Source organism: Anomaloglossus baeobatrachus, chromosome 1 (genome assembly GCF_048569485.1).
Source record: "Anomaloglossus baeobatrachus isolate aAnoBae1 chromosome 1, aAnoBae1.hap1, whole genome shotgun sequence".
Taxonomy (NCBI): Eukaryota; Metazoa; Chordata; class Amphibia; order Anura; family Aromobatidae; genus Anomaloglossus; species Anomaloglossus baeobatrachus.
Window position 1 is genome coordinate 797,004,182 of NC_134353.1, and position 21,472 is coordinate 797,025,653.

Here is a 21,472-nt window from a genome sequence, read left to right on the forward strand (position 1 = left end):
CCATCAGTCACAACTGATCTGCAGAATATATCAAGAGCTACCCAGCAATATCTATGAACAAACCTTTATTGCATATATTTTTATCAGACGATGTATGAATAGTGAAAGAAAGAGAAATTTGTGGAGAAATTTGGATTGGTATCTCTGATTAACCTCATATACACAGCTAGAGGGAAAACACGTTGGGTTCTGGTACTCCCCATAATGTTTACATGATCTCAGGTTTGGGAACTACTATCTAATATAATAATTTTTCTCCTGGTATAATTTGGGTTTTTACCCTGAATATAACTATAGATTTCTGTGAAAGGGAAAGCACACTTGTTGATCTCTGGTTTACTTCCCAGTTTCAGTATTTGAAAAATATTAGTACTACCATAAAATTTGGGAATACCAGGGAGATCTGACAGTTTGGACTGGACTTGACGGACTTTATGCTAGGTTACTGAGTGTATAAATTAGTCATCTCAAGTATACACCAGATATGGAGTGATATTGCGTTTCATTGGGGATTTTTGTTTTATAATGTTAATTCACCTTGGATTAATAGGAGAATGTAAAATATATCTCCTTCCCCTGATTCATTTATCCATCCATCCCTACTTCTGAAGCAGTTGGTCTGTCACTATTTTCCTATACAGTGGAACCTTGGATTACGAGCATAATTGGTTCCGGGTGTGTGCTCTTAAACCAAGCTACTCCTATATCAAAGCGAATTTTCCCATAGGAAATAATTGAAATGCAGACAATTCGTTCCACAACCCACAACTACCGTATTTATACAAATTTATTACAGTAATACAAAATCATGTACTGTATTCATATAAAATTATTACAGTACACTGATACAAAGTACTGCATACAGTACAGTAAAGAACATATAAAACAGATTAAACTGCACATTAGCTTACAATAGAATTGTTGGTGAGCGGGAGGTACTATAGAGAGAAAAAAATATGTATAACTATGACACCTTTATTCTAATACAATACGCAAACAAGAACCCTCAAATCTATTCTCCCCAAAATAATGGCAGAACTAAACAAATGTGGGGTAGGAATACTGCCCAGGCAATTAGATTACAGTACAAGCAATGTGCTGTACTGGTTAGCAGAAAGAAAGTCCAGTACTGTATCCACAAATGCAAATTAATAGACATGCTATATAGTATATACTGTACTGTACAATGGTATACTGTATACAGTACATATATACAGAAAGTTACCTCCAGAGCGGGTCAGAGCGTGGTGAAAGGACAGAACCGGAAGTGTACCGTGAGTATTTGCTCTTATTGCAAAGTATTGTTCTTAAACCAAGTTACAAATTTTTAAAAAGCTTTGCTTGTCTTGCAAAAAGCTCTCAAACCAAGTTAAGAAAACCAAGGTTCCACTGTACCTGGCACCAATGTAAGAGCCACTTTGTATTTTTTATATGGGCACTTGGAGAATTCTTTTTTAAACATGTTTCTAATAAAGATTATTGGTTTTAGGAGGGTTTTTTTGTACCTTCTGTGAATATTACACTTAACAAATTAACTCTGCAATCATACACTGTGAAATATGTTGATTATCCATTGGGTCCTCAGAGGCCTTTTGACACCAAATCCCATTCGCTCCTCACGCAACCGACTCCAAGACTTCTCCCGAGCATCCCCAGTCTCCTGGAACTCGCTGCCTCAACACGTCAGACTATCCCCTACCCTTGCAAACTTCAAACGGAACCTGAAAACTCATCTGTTCAGAAATGCCTACAATCTACAATGAACTCGCTGCCGCCCGACCGCCGTGCGGAGCTGCCGCCCGACCACCGTGCGGAGCTGCCGCCCGACCACCGTGCGGAGCTGCCGCCCGACCACCGTGCGGAGCCGCCGCCTGACCTACACCCCACCTATTGTCTCCTCCCCATAATCCTATAGAATGTAAGCCCGCAAGGGTAGGGCCCTCTTCCCTCTGTACTAGTCTGTCTACTGTAACTTGTATACGTATTTTGTATGTAACCCCCTTCTCATGTACAGCACCATGGAATTAATGGTGCTCTATAAATAAATAATAATAATAATAATAATAATACCAAATATTACCCTGGGCTCCTTCATATCACCAGTTACAATCATCTCTTGATTCTTTGTCAAGGAAAGTTATCAATGAAAACATGAATTTCCATTCTCAAACAGTTACAGTCTGTTAGATGATGTACTGTAAGGATACATCCTGAGGGGTTAGATGCACAGGGAATTTTCCACTCAGAATGTAAGAGCTCTAGCATTGTATGAGATATTACATAATGTAATCCACCTTCTTTGAAGAAAATCTACAGAAATTGACAACACTGCAGATTTGACATTCTGTGGATGTCAATTTATGATACAAATTTGCATTGTGTGAAATCCACAATAATATGGTTAATCCACAGCATTTACAAATTTAAATCCACCATAAAATAAGCTTGATTCAGTGCACGTTTTTATACTCTGGATTTTGCTGCAATGTAAACATATCCCTACAGGTGTCTTCACTAGTTGAGGGTCAATACAGAATGGAAGTATTTACAATGATTTAAAGTAAGAATGTTGCCTTTCAATTCCTGTGCATAAAATGTGAATATTTACCACACATAGGGCTCATTCACAAGTCAGTTTTTCACGTACGAGTGCTCTGTTTTTTTCATGGACAGAACTGGTACCTATGAACAGTTATAGAAATAAACAGTTTACCTTAGGCATCTGTGCTCCAGGACTTTAAAAGTGCTTGCAGTCCTCCAGACAGGCTAAACTGGTACAAGGCTGAAAAGGATTGAGAAAAATGGACCAAGCATTAAAAATCCATAAATTTAAAAATCAAAAAACTTTATTGGACAATCTAAAAATCTTCAAAGGGATCCATAAAGTGAGAGTATTCGTGTGACGCCCTGGCAAAAAAAGGTAGTCCCACAGTATAGGCCCCCACAGAACACCATCCCACACTGGGTTACACACAGCCGACCAGAAACCCTAGTCACCCCCCCAGGGTAGGATAGCACACCAATGGGCGGGACCAGGTGGGTGGAGAACGCCCACCTAGGGGTCTGGAGAACCCAGGCGGGAAAAGCAGTAGTTGAGAGTTGAAGTTCAAGTGGAGTGGAATGGAGTAGTTGAGGAGGAGAAAGTGACGGCTGAGACAGAAAGAAAAGGCGTCGGGGTCGGAGCCCCGGCGTGCTGGCTAGGTGGCAGACGGTGGTCCGTGTCTGTCAGGAGACGGGAAGACGGCTGCCAGAGATCCGAGGTGGACCGGGACAGGGTTGGAGCCCGCCGGTACTGACACCGGAGAACCGACCCAGAAACCGTGCACAGATGGGTACTTGGACCCTGAAGCCAGGATCGGAAACAACGGCCTAGCTAATTAACCAATTGAGGGCAGGATTAGAGGTCCTGTCCCAACCAAAGTCCCAAAAGCAGACAACCACCCACCACGGGTGATAGGGCATCCGCCATGGCCTGGTAGATCCCAAGGGTCAGCGTCAGCGGGCAAGGCTCCCAACAAAAGGACCGGGAGCGGACTCCCGTGTTTCACACCAGGAAGTCGACCACACCAAACACAGAGTGCAGAGGAAAGTGACACAGACCACCAGCCCAGGTGTGGGACCAGGTACACCCGACCGCGGGGGCCGGCCAGCAGAACCTTGGTTTACCATTGGACTTGTGTGATTCATTTAATCATGAGTAGAGATGAGCGAACTGGTCGTGGTTCGGCTCGAGTTCGGTTCGTCGAACGGAGGTCCCGTTCGAGTTCAGTTCGTCGAACGTTTGACGAACCGAACTCGAACCGCATAGGAAAAAATGGCAGGCATTCACAAACACATAAAAACACCTAGAAAACACCCTCAAAGGTGTCCAAAAGGTGACAAACAACTCACAACACAACACAAACACATGGGAAAGTGACAAGGACATATACTCATGCGAAAACAAAAGAGCTGGATAAGGAAAAAGAGGAGGAGACACAGATATAGGCATGCCACGCCCTTCTAAAATCATGTAAAACACCGCAAGGTGACTCCAAGCGGAGTCTCCCTTTTTTCCAAAAATTGGGCCCCACACACACCCACCCCTTCAGTGGCAGCACTTGTGCCCCAGTTGTACACTTCACAGCTAGATTTGCATCAAGCACATTCAAAAATACGCCATTCTTAACCGTCCCCAGGATGACACCGGGGTAGGTAGCAAAGTCTTTGCTGAACCATGACTTGTTCATCTTGGCTCCTTTTTAAAAACACGGCAAGCAAGAATTACTCCAAGCGGAGTCTCCCTTTTTTCCAAAAATTGGGCCACACAGACACTAACCCCTTCAGTGGCAGCACTTGTGCCCCAGTTGTACACTTCACAGCTAGATTTGCATCAAGCACATTAAAAAATACGCCATCCTTAACCGTCCCCAGGATGACACCGGGGTAGGTAGCTAAGTCTTTCCTGATCCCAGCTCTGTTCATCTTGGCTCCTTTTTAAAAACACTGTAAGCAAGGGTTACTCCAAGCGGAGTCTCCCTTTTTTCCAAAAATTGGGCCCCACACATACCCACCCCTTCAGTGGCAGCAGTTGTGCCCCAGTTGTACACTTCACAGCTAGATTTGCATCAAGCACATTCAAAAATACGCCATTCTTAACCGTCCCCAGGATGACACCGGGGTAGGTAGCAAAGTCTTTGCTGAACCATGACTTGTTCATCTTGGCTCCTTTTAAAAAACACAGCAACATCAACTTCAGAACTGGAGGAAAACAGGTTTAGCGCCGCGCTTGAAGACCACGGACATCAGTGTTGTACAAACAATTCTTTTATTTCATTTCATTCCTACGCGTTTCGGAGACCACAACTGCCTCCTTCTTCAGGGAAAAGAATTCCGGTCCCTGAAGAAGGAGGCAGTTGTGGTCTCCGAAACGCGTAGGAATGAAATGAAATAAAAGAATTGTTTGTTCAACACTGATGTCCGTGGTCTTCAAGTGCGGCGCTAAACCTGTTTTCCTCCAGTTCCGAAGTTGATGTTCCACTTGTACAACAGGGCTGCTGCTGGACCACTTAGGCACTCGCTTATGCCACTAAAGAAGTTGTGACTGGCACAACCCGATCAGGTGAGTGCACCGCTTCTTTATACTTTTTACCCAGTAAATCGGGTAAGACCCTATTGCGCCTTTTCTCTCCCAATTTAAAAAACACAGCAAGCAAGGGTTACTCCAAGCGGAGTCTCCCTTTTTTTCCAAAAATTGGGCCCCACACACACCCACCCCTTCAGTGGCAGCAGTTGTGCCCCAGTTGTACACTTCACAGCTAGATTTGCATCAAGCACATTCAAAATTACGCCATTCTTAACCGTCCCCAGGATGACACCGGGGTAGGTAGCAAAGTATTTGTTGAACCATGACTTGTTCATCTTGGTTCCTTTTAAAAAACACAGCAAGCAAGGGTTACTCCAAGAGAAGTCTCCCTTTTTTCCAAAAATTGGGCCACACAGACACCCCATCAGTGGCAGCACTTGTGCACTAGTTGCAAACAGGATGTTTTGATTTGCATCAAGCACATTCCAAATCCACAAGCATTTACTCTCCCCAGGATGACACAGGGGTAGTAAATTCCTTGTGGATCCATGACTTGTTCATTTTGATGAACGTTAGTCTGTCCACATTGTCACTGGACAGACGCGTGCGCTTATCTGTCAGCACACACCCAGCAGCACTGAAGACACGTTCAGAGACAACGCTGGCAGCTGGACACGACAAAATCTCCAAGGCGTAAGTTGAGAGCTCTGGCCATTTTTCAAGATTTGAAGCCCAAAATGAGCAAGGCTCCATCTGCAAAGTCATGGCATCAATGTTCATTTGGAGATTGTCCTGTATCATCCTCTCCAGCCGTTGACTATGTGTCAGACTTGTTGTCTCTCGTGGCCTTGCAAAGGACGGTCTAAAAAAATTATGAAAAGATTCCATAAAATTGCTGTTACCAGCACCAGATACGGTGCTACTGGTACGGGTAGACTGTTGAAGATGATGAGACCGTCCCATGTTTGTCAAGTTACAACTGGGAGATTCACTCCCTGCACCTGCACGGTTGTTTGGTGGAAAAGCCGAGCTAAGATCGAGTAACAGCTTCTGCTGATACTCCTGCATACATGCGTCCCTTTCTATGGCTGCAATTATGTCACAAAATTTGGACTTGTACCGGGGATCTAATAGTGTGGCAAGCCAGTAGTCATCATCACTTCTAATTTTGACAATACGAGGGTCATGTTGGAGGTAGTGCAGCAAGAAGGCGCTCATGTGTCTTGCGCAGCCATGCGGACCAAGTCCACGCTGTGTTTGTGGCATAGAGGTGCTACCCGTTCTTTCTTCCTCTGACATCTCCCCCCAACCTCTTTCAACAGAAATTTGACCAAGGTCTCCCTCATCCGCTGAGTCTTCCATGTCCATGGACAGTTCGTCCTCCATTTCTTCATGTTCTCCTGCACCTTCCTCAACATTTCGCCTGCTACCATGCGCCCTTGTTGATCCCTGTCCCCCATGGTCCCATGCCTGCCGCGTTGGTGATGATGAACGTCTGGACCTTGGTGATGTTGTTGTGTCTTGCACATATGAATCTTCCTGTAGTTCCTCCCCTTCCTGTTGTCCCACCCCCTGACTCCGAATAGTGTTTAGCGTGTGCTCCAGCATGGAAATGACTGGAATTGTCATGCTGATAATGGCATTGTCAGCGCTAAACATATTCGTCGCCATGTCGAAACTGTGCAGAAGGGTGCATAGGTCCTTGATCTGAGACCACTCCATCAGGGTGATCTGCCCCACCTCTGCATCTTGTTGGCCCAGGCTATACGTCATGACGTATTGCACCAGGGCTCGGTGGTGCTGCCACAGTCGCTGTAACATGTGGACAGTCGAATTCCAGCGTGTCGGCACATCGCATTTTAGGCGATGAACCGGCAGGCCGAAAGACTTCTGGAGCGATGCAAGTCGCTCAGCTGCGGCGGTTGAACGGCGGAAGTGAGCAGACAGTTTTCGTGCCCTGGTCAGAAGGCCATCTAGGCCGGGATAGTAAGTTAAAAATTGCTGGACAACAAGGTTCAACACGTGAGTCAGACAAGGCACGTGTGTCACCATGCCCAGGCGAAGGGCCGCACCTAGGTTTGCAGCATTGTCGCACACGGCCTTACCAGGCTGCAGGTTGAGTGGAGACAACCATTTATTAAACTCGGACCGCAGAGCTGACCACAACTCCTCAGCTGTGTGACTCTTATTCCCAAGACATTTCAAGCTAAAGACCGCCTGATGCCAATGCGCTCTTGCTGCCAGCATAGTAATGAGGGGTGCGTGATTCCTTCTGCGCAATGCGAACGCTGGTGGCCTGACCAGGCAGGCTTGGGGCAGAGGTGGAGGACCCAGATGAGGTGGAGGAGGCAGAAGCAGTGGTGGAACTTGGACAGACAGAGGATTGACACACACGTCGTGGGGACGGCAAGACTTGTGTAGCAGACCCTTCACCATCTATCACCATAGTTACCCAGTGCCCAGTCAGCGACATGTAATGTCCCTGTCCATGCTTACTGGTCCAAGTATCGGTGGTGAAATGCACCCGTTGACACACAGAGTTTCTCAAGGAAGCGGTGATGTTGTGTGCGACATGCAGGTGTAGCGCGGGCACACCTTTCTTAGAGAAGTAGTGGTGTTGAGGATAAAGAATTGAGTATCCAAAAATACTTAATTCAGCCATTTCATAGACTCAGTTATATAGTTCAGTAGATGTGAACTAACACACATATTTGTGAATGCTTTTGTTTCTTACTAACATGTATATATGTATATTGCATATTCAGTGTATTTTCCTTAGACTCAGTATATACTAGGATATATATATATATATATATATATATATATATAGCTTGAAGATGGCTGCTATTTCCTGTCCTACACCCAAGACAGATGGACAAAAGAAATTCCTGGAGTCTGGACTGACCAATCCAAGGAGGATGTGTAGATCTCTCTACGTCATGAAGCCCTGCCCTGCGATACTTGATTGGACTAAAACTTTTGTTTACACCCCCTTACTGTTTGGTCTAGAGTTTCTTTCAAACAATAAAAAACACACTTGGTCAAGAGCCAGTCATGGAGATAGATGTAACTGACTTGCTGTCCAGTTATTTAGTCTCGTGTGCACTCATGACATTTTAATTAGAAACAGCAGCCGGATATCGAGAGATCCTTTGAGTCTCATCATCATCGTCATTCTGACCTTGACGGTTGGCGCGCCAAGTGTGGGGCCACCGAGAAGGGTGAGTCAGAGCTTCCATTTTCCGGACGTCTGGGGGCTGCTCCACAAGTATCCAGGTGTTGCTCGATATCGAGGACTTGATCACCCTCCGTTTCACGGTGAGCATCATATACACTGTGTGTGCTGTTTTACCTGTGGATCGAGAGACACCTGGCGAAAGGGGGTGGTCACTAGTCCGGAGAATGGTAGTGCACCGGAGACCTAACGGTGTGACTGTCACTCGCCAGTGAGCTACAAGGACCCAGCTCCCATAGGGGCTAGGTGTAGGTTTTAAAGGATCCGGCTGTCTGTATTTCTGAGCTGTAAGTAAGGTAGAAATGGGGGGCTTTTTGAGTAGCTGTTTATTTGTATATAGTGTATGGTTAATCAAGCTTGTGATTTCTCTGTTTGGTTCTCGGAGAGTTAATTGTCTGTTATTGTTCACGGAGGGAGAGGAAACGGAGGCTAGGGATGCAGCTGCTGTCTTTGTTCTGTGAAAAAGAAGGGGGGTCAGTCCCTCACTGGCTGCTTACATGGGACAGAGAGCGGGAGTTGTATTACGCGCTGTGCCTGCAGTCTCTTACACAAAGAAAGCAGGGGGGGAAGTTATCAATCACCCACTGCCTGCAGTTTTTTTCTTCTTCACTGAGAGCGAAGAGGCAGACTGCGGGGGTCTGGTAGAGCCCAGGGACATCCATGACAGTCTTTCTATTGAGAACAAAGAATGCGAGAGGGGGGAGCAGAAGCCCACAGAAGCAGCTACATCCTTACATTCTTACACTCAGAGGAAGCAAAAAGGTGGGGGCCATATGTCCACCAGCTGCTTGAGACAGAGCGGAGATCAAATTGCACAGCTACGTCTCTGCTGTCTTTTATCTGAGAAGCAAGGGGGGGTTCAAGGAGTGAACAGGCAGAGACAAGACAGCGCAGCTCTTTGGAGTGAGGAGAAAGGAGGGGTCAGTGGGCTAACATACAGGAGATGGCTGCAGCCTTTGTATAGTAAAGCAAACAGAGTTGTAATGATTTGAAAGAAAAACAAGTGTTATTTTGGTTTGGATTTGAGAGAAATTAACGGGTTCATGCATTTTTCAGTCTTTTTAAATTGTTTGTTTTTGAACAGAAGTATGAGAACTAGCGATTCCCCTGTGTTGCGGATGACACAGTCACTGTTTGTTAGATATTAAATATTAAATATTGAATATTGAATATTGGATAGATAATAAACGAGGCGGGAAGGGTTCTGTTAACTTAAAGTGGAATTAGCGTATTCCCCTGCGGTTCAGGCGCAAGTCACTGTCTGCGTGGCAGACGAGGCGGGAAAGGATATCACTTTAGTTAAGTTAAGGGTGCTGGAGTTAGCGGATTCTCCTGCGTATTAGACGCGAGTCACTGTCAGCGCGTTACAAACGCGGACGAGGCGAGAAAGGACTCCGTTGGAACGTCCGGTCCAATTAAGCACTGTATACTCTGTTCAAAAGATAAATATGTTGTTTTTAGTAGGAGCTGAGAACGCTGTCGCCCTAGTTACAAAAAACGGAAAAAATATAAAAGATTGCAAAAAGTTGTGTAAAATTGTTGGACTACCACTAGATGGCAGGCTGCAACCCATGTATTGAAGTTCAGATTAATCTCCAGTGAGAGTATACTGGAGGACAAAGACCCTATTCACTGTGTGTTGCTGTTTGTAGAATCACTAAATGTTTTTCTCTAGCTGTGCCTCATTGTTCTTCTCCAGAAGTCATCATATCTGGTGCTAATCAAATCTCTCCTTTGTATGCTGGAATGCAAATTTACAGGCACTAAAAGTATCCCTGGTTTACTACGTAGTTCCAGCCACTCCCAGTACACCCAGGGAGTCACAACATGGATGCTACACCCGGAAGTCAGGTGCCTGGAATTTCCTGTGGCAGCCGTCTGGTTCACCCACTGATGGCAGTACACCTCATAAGCCACACCCCTCGCAATGGCTCTTTGTTCAAAGCTCTCCACCCATCCCCGGTGGGAGGTGTTCTGTGGTATAAATGACTAACACATTTGAATAAGTATAAATAGTATATTTGTTTACTCAGCTATCCAATACATGCAAGTCAAAGATAAGTAAGTGAAATTTTTTACTGAATTGATAAAGTCAGAGATAAGAATGGAATGTGTTTTTCCCCAATAGTGACGTAAGTTTAGTTTAACACTTAGAGTTCAGGATTTCCCATTTTTAGTTTACTGCTTATACCGGAATAGGGAATATTAGATTTCATGGGATCTACGATATAATTTGTGTTGTTTTGTATTTAATGGCGATTTATTTGAACAATATATTTTTATTTTGTGACTCTATCACCTTTTCTGTTTTTACGATTATTTCTAAACAATTCATATATTTTTGCAGGTTAGTCGCCTAGTCACAGCTGTCATTTAATCATGTCTCAGTTGTTTCTACTATGAAAGGTTTTTCTTTTCTTTATGGATACAGTGTTTATTGTAAGGTTTTAAAATTTCCCAGCAACGTATATTGTTGTAAGATATATGTTATTTTCAGTGTTTGCTCATTTTAGGTTTTAGTATGTAGCTAATTTATTACCTGCTGTTTTATCTTTTCTTTTAGGGAATACCAGTATAAAAACGTTGAATTTTGCCATATTGGTAAATAAACAATTAAACAAGGGGGGAATAAGGTATTAATTATATTCTCCAATTTCTTCGAGGGTGCAGTAGGCATATTAGATAGGTTTTGAAGCTGACCTTTTTCCCACAGGCTATGTTTATTAGATTACTATGAGGTATATCTGTTAACTGAAATAGGAAAGTCTTGTCTTATATGTTTATTTGTTTGTTTATTTATTTAGTATTCTCAGTCACGTGAAGTATAGATGACCACTAACTGTATTATGATCAGAGATGAAGTTATAAGAATGATCTAATGTATACTTTTTAGTTTTTGTTTTTATAGATGAAACCAGATGGTGGTCGATTCTGCACTGGATATGCTGCTGTTTACACCACATGAGGTAGTCTAAATTCGACCACTCCCTCCAATCCTATTGATACAGGAGACAGTGATGCATTAATGCCTCTCTTGATGGGTAGAACAGGAGTGGGTAAGAGTCTTTAGAGGTGTATGTAGGTTGTAGATTTTTTCCTGTTGTCAAATGAATTAGGTATGCCGAAAAGAAAGTCTAGATCTGAGCTGATGGATTCGGATGGAGATCCTCGCACAGGTGCAGCTGACCAAGAAGCAGTGAACGGGCCTAGAGTTGAGAGTCTTTCACCAATACCGACCATGCCTTGGTGACACCGGTCACGTCAGTGACTTCTGTCACTCCTTGTGTTCTTAAATCCCTACAGGAACAAGCAAATCAACAAGGAATGGAGTGTGACATGCAGGGAGCCAGCTGACTGAGGAAGGTCTGTGGACAAAGGGTGGTAAGCTTTCTCTGCCATGAGAGCTCTTCTTAATGATGGCCCAGGTAACATCTGTGAAAGACAATTGTCAGTGTGTGCTTTGGTGATACCAGGGTTCAGTACCCAGGTGGGCAGACTCACCCAGTCTTGTAAGACAAGTGCCTAGAACGAAGTGAGAAAAAACTGTAAAGAGTCCGTAGAAACACCCTGCACCTACTCTACCCATTCTTAGAGACTGCAAACTGATTATAGATGTATATTATGAGCACGTTGTATGCAAGTCTGTGCGTGTTGTGTAAATTTCTCTCCCGGTTTGGTCAGAGGCATTCCAGTGCAGAAAACGATATTATTGTTGAGAAGCACATGAAGGTGGTATGTAAAAAAAATGTGTTTACAAAAAGTGTATATTTTATAGAAAAGTGGAAACTAGTAAATCGTGTATAAAATGTATATGTTTTGTTTTCTTTTTGCAATAAGCAGGTCTTTATGTAAGATGTTTTTTGGTTTAGCATAGACATGTATATTTTTATATAATTGACTGAATAGTGTGATAAACAGGTGTATTCTCCAATTCCAGATCTTAAATCAGAGCTATTAGCATATGGTCTCCAGTCAGGAGACTGGTTGATCCTAAAGGACAAGCGAGAAAGAGCCATGAGTCAACACTAGAGGAGCTGATCCAACCACAGAAACATCTATGGATCCACACCTCGCATTGTAGAAGGGTTGATCAACCAGAGCTGCACTGAGCGTTCTGCTCATACTTATCCTTTTCGGAAAACCCTGTATAGTCTTAGACCAGCATTGCCAGAACAGTTAGAAGAGAAGACTTAGAGAACCTTGAGACATGGGAAAGTCCAACTACAAAGGGTGAGGACTCGCCTAGGAGTCCTTGGTCTCAAACCAGTGAAGAAAACCCCTTTCCCCTTTCCGCCCATGTTTCAACGTTCAGTTAGGCAGGTTTTTCAACAGATTTTTCTACCTCTCTTCCTAAGGGAACACAGTACCCTTAGAATTTAGAAATGGCAGAAGTAAGTCTTTATGGGGGACTGTTGAGGATAAAGAATTGAGTATCCAAAAATACTTAATTCAGCCATTTCATAGACTCAGTTATATAGTTCAGTAGATGTGAACTAACACACATATTTGTGAATGCTTTTGTTTCTTACTAACATGTATATATGTATATTGCATATTCAGTGTATTTTCCTTAGACTCAGTATATACTAGGATATATATATATATATATATATATATATAGCTTGAAGATGGCTGCTATTTCCTGTCCTACACCCAAGACAGATGGACAAAAGAAATTCCTGGAGTCTGGACTGACCAATCCAAGGAGGATGTGTAGATCTCTCTACGTCATGAAGCCCTGCCCTGCGATACTTGATTGGACTAAAACGTTTGTTTACACCCCCTTACTGTTTGGTCTAGAGTTTCTTTCAAACAATAAAAAACACACTTGGTCAAGAGCCAGTCATGGAGATAGATGCAACTGACTTGCTGTCCAGTTATTTAGTCTCGTGTGCACTCATGACATTTTAATTAGAAACAGCAGCCGGATATCGAGAGATCCTTTGAGTCTCATCATCATCGTCATTCTGACCTTGACAGTGGTGACTGGGCATCTGGTACTGGGGCACAGCGACAGACATAAGGTCTCTAAAATCCTGTGTGTCCACCAGGCGGAAAGGCAGCATTTCGGTAGCCAAGAGCTTACAAAGGGATAAAGTCAACCTCTTAGCTTTGTCATGGGTCGCAGGAAATGGCCTTTTATTTGTCCACATCTGAGGGACAGAGATCTGGCTGCTGTGTGTAGACGGTGTTGAGTAGGGTGTCCCTGGAAAAATGAAGCTTTGTGAGGAAAGTGCAGGCGTAGACATGATGTCGCCTTCATCCAACGTTGGTGCTATCGATGTCTGAGAGAGCTGTACACACGTACTTGTTTCCCCTTCCAAACCAACTGACGACCTACCAAGCAAACTGCCTGTTGCGTTTACAGTGGTGGAAGTTGTGCGTGGAAAACCAGGTGTGACAGCTGTCCCCACAGTCCTAGAAGATGAAGAGCGCGCGGATGCACTAGAAGGGGCAGGCGGTGGATGGTTCACTCCGCTAGGCCGCATTGCAGCACGGTGAGCTTCCCACCGGGACATATGATATTTATTCATGTGATGATTCATGGAAGAAGTTGTCAAACTGCTGAGGTTTTGCCCTCTACTAACAGAATCATGACAAATTTTACAGATCACATAATTTGGGCGATCTTTTGCTATGTCAAAAAAGGACCAGGCTAGGCAAGGCTTAGAGGGCATGCGACCTTTTGATCCACCCCGACTAGTGCTCAGAGGCAGAGTGGTGGCTGAGGATGCAGTTGTAGACATGCTACCAGTACTCCGACTCTGTCCACCAAGGCGCAAGGTAACTTCGTCATCAGTTGCATCCTCCTCCACCACCTCTGTTGACCTCCTCGAGTGCCTGACTGTGGGTTGACAGTAGGTGGGATCTAGAACTTCCTCATCAATTGTTGTGTTTGCACTCCCCTCACCCTCAGACCGAGCCTCTTCTTGCCCTGACCGAATATTTAAGTTGTCATCCCAATCTGGTATCTGCGTCTCATCGTCATCAGTATGTTCCTCATTGTCTATAACAACAGGTGTTACAGTTTGGGAATGAGGGTCTACATTATGCTCAGAAACTTGGTCATCAGGGCCTGAATCTTACTCACAAAGCTTCTGGGCATCACTGCAGACCATTTCCTGGTCTGTACTCACTGTAGCTTGGGAGCAGACCTTTGATTCCCAGGCTATAGTGTGACTGAACAGCTCTGCACACTCAGCCATCTCAGTTCCACCATACTGTGCAGGGCGAATGGAGACTTCAGAGCTGGGAGAAAGCAAGTTTGATTGGGATGACAACTCAGAGGACTGGTGTTTTTTGGATGCGGTAGTTGAGGTGGCGGAGAGGGCACTTTTTGGAGCACTTGAGATCCATTCAAGCATTTTCCTTTTTTGGCCATCATCTACCTTTGTTCCAATTGTTCGAGTCCGTAAAAAAGGGAGCACATCGGATTGTCCACGGTAAATAGTAGACATCTTACTTTTGCTGGAAGATGGTCTATCTTCAGCAGATGTTAATGGAGCTTTGCCTCCTTCCCCACGGACAAACCCTTTTTTTCCTTTTCCAACACACCTCTTCCCCTTTCCACCAGCATCTGTCATTTTGCCACTCATTTTGATTGCGACAAGATTGTGCACTTAAAATGTGGTAGTAAAAATTGAGAGGTGGTATAGATTGCAGCGGTGGTCTATCTTTATTAACAGCAGAATAAACAACAATAATAATCAGTGACAATGAAACTACGGCCCTTAAACTGGCAGCAGTGTTTGCTAGTATAATGGCTTAGTAACAATGAGTTTGAGTGTGCAATGCAGGCAGACATGCTGTAAATATCTTTGCACTAGTGGGACAACACAGAAGTCCAACAGCCACGTTTAGGATGCCACTAAGTTCACTCAGTGTTTGCTAGTATAATGGCTTAGTAACAATGAGTTTGAGTGTGCAATGCAGGCAGATGTGCTGCAAATATCCTTGCACTAGTGGGACAATACAGAAGTCCAACAGCCACGTTTAGGATGCCACTAAGTTCACTCAGTGCTTGCTAGTATAATGGCTTAGTAACAATGAGTTTGAGTGTGCAATGCAGGCAGACGTGCTGCAAATATCTTTGCACTAGTGGGACAATACAGAAGTCCAACAGCCACTTTTAGGATGCCACTAAGTTCACTCAGTGTTTGCTAGTATAATGGCTTAGTAACAATGAGTTTGAGTGTGCAATGAAGGCAGACGTGCTGCAAATATCTTTGCACTAGTGGGACAATACAGAAGTCCAACAGCCACATTTATGATGCCACTAAGTTCACTCAGTGTTTGCTAGTATAATGGCTTAGTAACAATGAGTTTGAGTGTGCAATACAGGCAGACGTGCTGCAAATATCTTTGCACTAGTGGGACAATACAGAAGTCAAACAGCCACGTTTAGGATGCCACTAAGTTCACTCAGTGTTTGCTAGTATAATGGCTTAGTAACAATGAGTTTGAGTGTGCAATGCAGGCAGACGTGCTGCAAATATCTTTGCACTAGTGGGACAATACAGAAGTCCAACAGCCACGTTTAGGATGCCACTAAGTTGACTCAGTGTTTGCTAGTATAATGGCTTAGTAACAATGAGTTTGAGTGTGCAATGCAGGCAGACGTGCTGCAAATATCTTTGCACTAGTGGGTAGAGATGAGCGAACTGGTCCCGGTTCGGCTCGAGGCCGGTTCGCCGAACGGGGGTCCCGTTCGAGTTCGGTTCGTCGAACGTTCGACGAACCGAACTCGAACGTATAGGCTAGAATGGGAGGCAATCACAAACACATAAAAATGCATGATAAATGTACACAAACAGTTAATAAACATTGCCATAACACTTACCGGTCCTCGCGATCCCTTCTGCACTCTGTCTCCTGCCGCTATTCCATCCGATGATCGCTGAATCCTCCCGGTGACCTGCACTGCCAGCAGAGATGCAGGACCTATCGTGACGTCAAAATAGCCATGTGACCAGTCACGTGGCTATTATCTCATTGGCTACAGACTGGTCACATGACTATGACACGTCATGTAGGACCTGCGAGTGCATCTCTCCGGTACACGGTGCACATATGTGTATCGCCGTGTACCGGCGACATGCTCTAGCACACGGTCGACTCCCCGTTCCATTAGGGACCGGCTGACACAGCCGGTCATTAACGGAGATCACCGTTGCCATAGCAACGCAGTTAGCGGTGACGTCACCGCTAACCGCGGCTCCGAGAGCACCGTTGCTATGGTAACGCGTCTGTCAGCGTTACCGCTAGCAGCCAGCAGTGATCACTCACGGAGTGAAGGCTGCACGCTGCTTCCCGATTGTAGTGATGATTGTAGTGAGGATGGAGGTTCCCCAGCCCCAAGTGATGAGCTGGTGAATCTCATCCTTCCTCACTACAATCGTCACTACTACTACACTAGTGATGATTGTAGTGAGGATGGAGGTTCCCCAGCCCCAAGTGATGAGCTGGTGAATCTCATCCTCACTACAATCGTCACTACTACTACACTAGAAAGAAAGAAGACAGAAGAGCAGGATCGTGGAGGGCTGACAGGGGGTAATAAAGATGGAGTCTCTAATGTGTCTGTGTATTTATTTCTATTAAAGTATTTTTTCTCTGTGTGGTGTCTTTTTTTTAACCCTTTATTGGAGATTCTTAATGGCCGGGTCAAACGTGCCTGACATTAAGAATCTCTGGCTTAATACTGGCTGGTAAAACAAAGCCAGTATTAACTCATGATTACCCAACAAGCCACCCGGCTCCAGGGCTGTTGGAAGAGTTGGATACAGCGCCAGATGATGGCGCTTCTATGAGAGCGCCATTTTCTGGGACGGCTGCGGACTGAAATCCGCAGCAGAGGCGCCCACAAACCTCGGGCTAACCTGTGCTGCGGATTCCAATCCCCAGCTGCCTGTACCCGGCTGGACACAAAAATAGGGCGAAGCCCACGTCATTTGTTTTTTAATTATTTCATGAAATAAGTGAAATAATTAAAAAAAACGGGCTTCCCTATATTTTTGGTTCCCAGCCGGGTACAAATAGGCAACTGGGGGTTGGAGGCAGCCCGTGGCTGCCAGCTGTACCTGGCTAGCATACAAAAATATGGCGAAGCCCACGTCATTTTTTTGGTGGGCAAAAAAATTCTGCATACAGTCCTGGATGGAGTATGCTGAGCCTTGTAGTTCTGCAGCTGCTGTCTGCTCTTCTCCATACAGACAGACAGCAGCTGCAGAACTACAAGGCTCAGCATACTCCATCCAGGACTAATAATGGAAAAAGGTTTTTTGCCCAGCTCACCTGTGCAATGGAAGCCAGTAATCCTGGGCTGTGCACGGAGAAGAGGTTTGGAGAGCCAGTCCATGTGCATTGAAAATGGTTGAAGGGTTTCACCAGCACAAAACTCCAGGCATTTTGTTCTTTAAAATAAAAATTCCTTTATTTTCTTATCATTAAAAAGTCCATGCTATAGTGGTCAAGCCCATGTCAGAGAGGACGCGTTTCGAACATCCAGTTCTTATTCAGTCTCTCGCCATATTTTTGTATGCTAGCCAGGTACAGCAGGCAGGTACGGCTGCCCCCAACCCCCAGTTGCCTATTTGTACCCGGCTGGGAACCAAAAATAAAGGGAAGCCCTTTTTTTATTATTTCAGGAATTTCATGAAATAATTAGAAAACAAATGACGTAGGCTTCGCCCCATTTTTGTGTCCAGCCAGGTACAACTAGGCAGCTGGGGATTGGAATCCGCAGCACAGGTTGGCCTGAGCTTTCTGGGCCCCACTGCTGCGAATTGCAGTCTGCAGCCGCCTCAGAAAATGGCATTTTCATAGAAGCGCCATATTCTGGCGCTGTATCCAACTCTTCCAGCACCTGCCTGCTATAACTGGCTAGCATACAAAAATATGGCGAAGCTCACGTCCTTTTTTTGTAGTTTTTTGGCAAAAAAAATAAAAAATGCTTCCCTGGATTTTCCATTGCCAGTGAAGGTAACACCAAGCAGTGGGGGTTAGCAGCCAGTAGCTGCTTGGATTACCCTTAGCTAGCAATACAAAAAATGAAGCGGGAGCCCATATTTATTTTTTTTAATTATTTATATAAATAACTAAAAATAAAATGGGCTTCCCTGTATTTTGATTGCTGGACATCACAGTGCTGTAAAAATAAATCTTTAAAAAAATGACGTAGCGCTCCGCGGTATTTTTGATTCTCAGCGCAGATAAAGCAGACAGCTATGGGTTGCCACCCCCATCTGCCTGCCGTTACCTTGGTTGGCAATCAAAATACAGGGAAGCCCATTAATTTTTTCTATTTAAAAAATAGTTAAAAAAAAAAAATGACGTTGGGTCCCCCCATTTTTGATAGCCAGCTAGGGTAAAGCAGACGGCTGTAGCCTGAAAACCACAGCTGGCAGCTTTACCGTGGTTGGGGATCCAATGTGGAGGTCCCCTCAGGCTCTTTTTTATAATTATTTTATAAATATTAATAATTACACAAAAAAAGTAGGGTCCCCTCCAAATTGGATCACCAGCCAAGGTAAAGCGGACAGCTGTGGTCTGGTATTCTCAGGGTGGGAAGGTCCATAGTTATAGGGCCTTCACAGCCTAAAAATAGCAGGCCGCAGGCACCCCAGACGTGGCGCATCCACTAGATGCGCCAATCCTGGCGCTTCACCCCAGCTCATCCCGTGCCCTGGTGCAGTGGCAAACGGGGTAATAAATCGGGTTGATACTAGCTGTAAAGTCACCTGAGATCAAGCCCAGCAGTTTGTGATGTCATGACGTCTATTAGATACCCAACATCATAAACTGTCAGTACTAACAAAAACAAAAAATCGACAAAAGAAATTTATTTGAAAAAACAGTCCCCAAAACATTTCCTCTTTCACCAATTTATTGTAAGAAAAAAAATAAAGGGGTCCCACGACAACTCTGGACCGTCTAGAATATGGGGGGGAGACACTCAGGGAACGTATCCCCCATTTTCTAGGAGTGCGGACCCTTCATGTGAGGAGTGTGGGTGCAATGAATCTGCACTCACTCTCCCCGGGTCCACAGCAGCAGAGTCCATGTCGTAATGGTTGCTACCAAAGCTGCAATGCCCTGCTCATGAGGTAAGGGCATGCCTAATCAGGAGAACTACTGTAGAGGAAGCTCTGCTCACTGGTATATAGGTGCTCAGAGGTAATAATAGATAAAATTAGTGAGTAACCTCGGCACTCTAAATCTCCCAGACTAAGTCAGTAAGTCCCAATGGATAGTAATGCAAAATCACTCTTTATTGGTCCGTATTAAGAACATTTTTTTTTTCATAAGCATATATGTTTTTGTCCAAAACAAGTTACAATTGACGTTTCGGACTGAGCCTTCGTCAGATTGGACTTATCTGCATGTAATCATGAAAAATGACAATAATCAGTATCACATAAGAGTGAGAGAACAATAACATAAACTCGAACAATGTAGAGGTACAATTGGCATGCAGCAAGAAAATTGCAACACAGCAAGAAATGAAACACATGATACAAATGTCATAATACAGTACAAGGACAATATAGTAATGACAAATATGGGGTCAGAGTAGACTTAGACAGCTCTGGTACGAAAGAGATGTCAATCATAAAGTAACATGGGCAGTAGGTGTAGAGCTACAGTATGCATGGCAGAGCTAATGGGTAGACCGACCATAGAAAAAGAACGGAGAAAAAGTGGAGAAAAAGTGGAGAAAAAGTGGAGAATAAGTGGAGAATAAGTGGAGAAAAAGTGGAGAAAAAGTGGAGAAAAAGTGGAGAAAAAGTGGAGAAAAAAATGGAGAAAAAGTGGAGAAAAAGTGGAGAATAAATGGAGAAAAAGTGGAGAAAAAAATGGAGAAAAAGTGGAGAAAAAGTGGAGAAAAAATGGAGAAAAAGTGGAGAATAAATGGAGAAAAAGTGGAGAATAAGTGGAGAAAAAGTGGAGAAAAAGTGGAGAAAAAGTGGAGAAAAAGTGGAGAAAAAGTGGAGAAAAAAATGGAGAAAAAGTGGAGAAAAAGTGGAGAAAAAGTGGAGAAAAAAATGGAGAAAAAGTGGAGAATAAATGGAGAAAAAGTGGAGAAAAAGTGGAGAATAAGTGGAGAAAAAGTGGAGAAAAAGTGGAGAAAAAGTGGAGAAAAAGTGGAGAAAAAAATGGAGAAAAAGTGGAGAAAAAGTGGAGAATAAATGGAGAAAAAGTGGAGAAAAAAATGGAGAAAAAGTGGAGAAAAAGTGGAGAATAAATGGAGAAAAAGTGGAGAAAAAGTGGAGAAAAAGTGGAGAAAAAGTGGAGAATAAATGGAGAAAAAGTGGAGAATAAGTGGAGAATAAGTGGAGAAAAAGTGGAGAAAAAGTGGAGAAAAAGTGGAGAAAAAGTGGAGAAAAAGTGGAGAAAAAAATGGAGAAAAAGTGGAGAAAAAGTGGAGAATAAATGGAGAAAAAGTGGAGAAAAAAATGGAGAAAAAGTGGAGAAAAAGTGGAGAAAAAATGGAGAAAAAGTGGAGAATAAATGGAGAAAAAGTGGAGAAAAAGTGGAGAATAAGTGGAGAAAAAGTGGAGAAAAAGTGGAGAAAAAGTGGAGAAAAAGTGGAGAAAAAAATGGAGAAAAAGTGGAGAAAAAGTGGAGAAAAAGTGGAGAAAAAGTGGAGAATAAGTGGAGAAAAAGTGGAGAAAAAGTGGAGAAAAAGTGGAGAAAAAGTGGAGAAAAAAATGGAGAAAAAGTGGAGAAAAAGTGGAGAATAAATGGAGAAAAAGTGGAGAAAAAAATGGAGAAAAAGTGGAGAAAAAGTGGAGAATAAATGGAGAAAAAGTGGAGAAAAAGTGGAGAAAAAGTGGAGAAAAAGTGGAGAATAAATGGAGAAAAAGTGGAGAATAAGTGGAGAAAAAGTGGAGAAAAAGTGGAGAAAAAGTGGAGAAAAAAATGGAGAAAAAGTGGAGAAAAAGTGGAGAATAAATGGAGAAAAAGTGGAGAAAAAGTGGAGAAAAAAATGGAGAAAAAGTGGAGAAAAAGTGGAGAATAAATGGAGAAAAAGTGGAGAAAAAGTTGAGAAAATGTGGAGAAAAAGTGGAGAAAAAGTGGAGAATAAGTGGAGAAAAAGTGGAGAAAAAGTGGAGAAAAAGTGGAGAAAAAGTGGAGAATAAATAGAGAAAAAGTGGAGAATAAGTGGAGAA

At 43.7% G+C, this 21,472-nt stretch overlaps 1 long non-coding RNA gene across 1 annotated transcript in view; it reads right to left on the reverse strand.

Moving 5' to 3' along the window:
* Nucleotides 1–21,472, reverse strand: part of LOC142300493 (uncharacterized) — a 405,813-nt gene that overhangs the window by 284,150 nt on the left and 100,191 nt on the right. Inside the window, exon 2 of the long non-coding RNA XR_012752670.1 lies at nt 2,714–2,782. This is a non-coding gene — a long non-coding RNA (uncharacterized LOC142300493). The remainder of the gene's footprint in view (nt 1–2,713; nt 2,783–21,472) is intronic.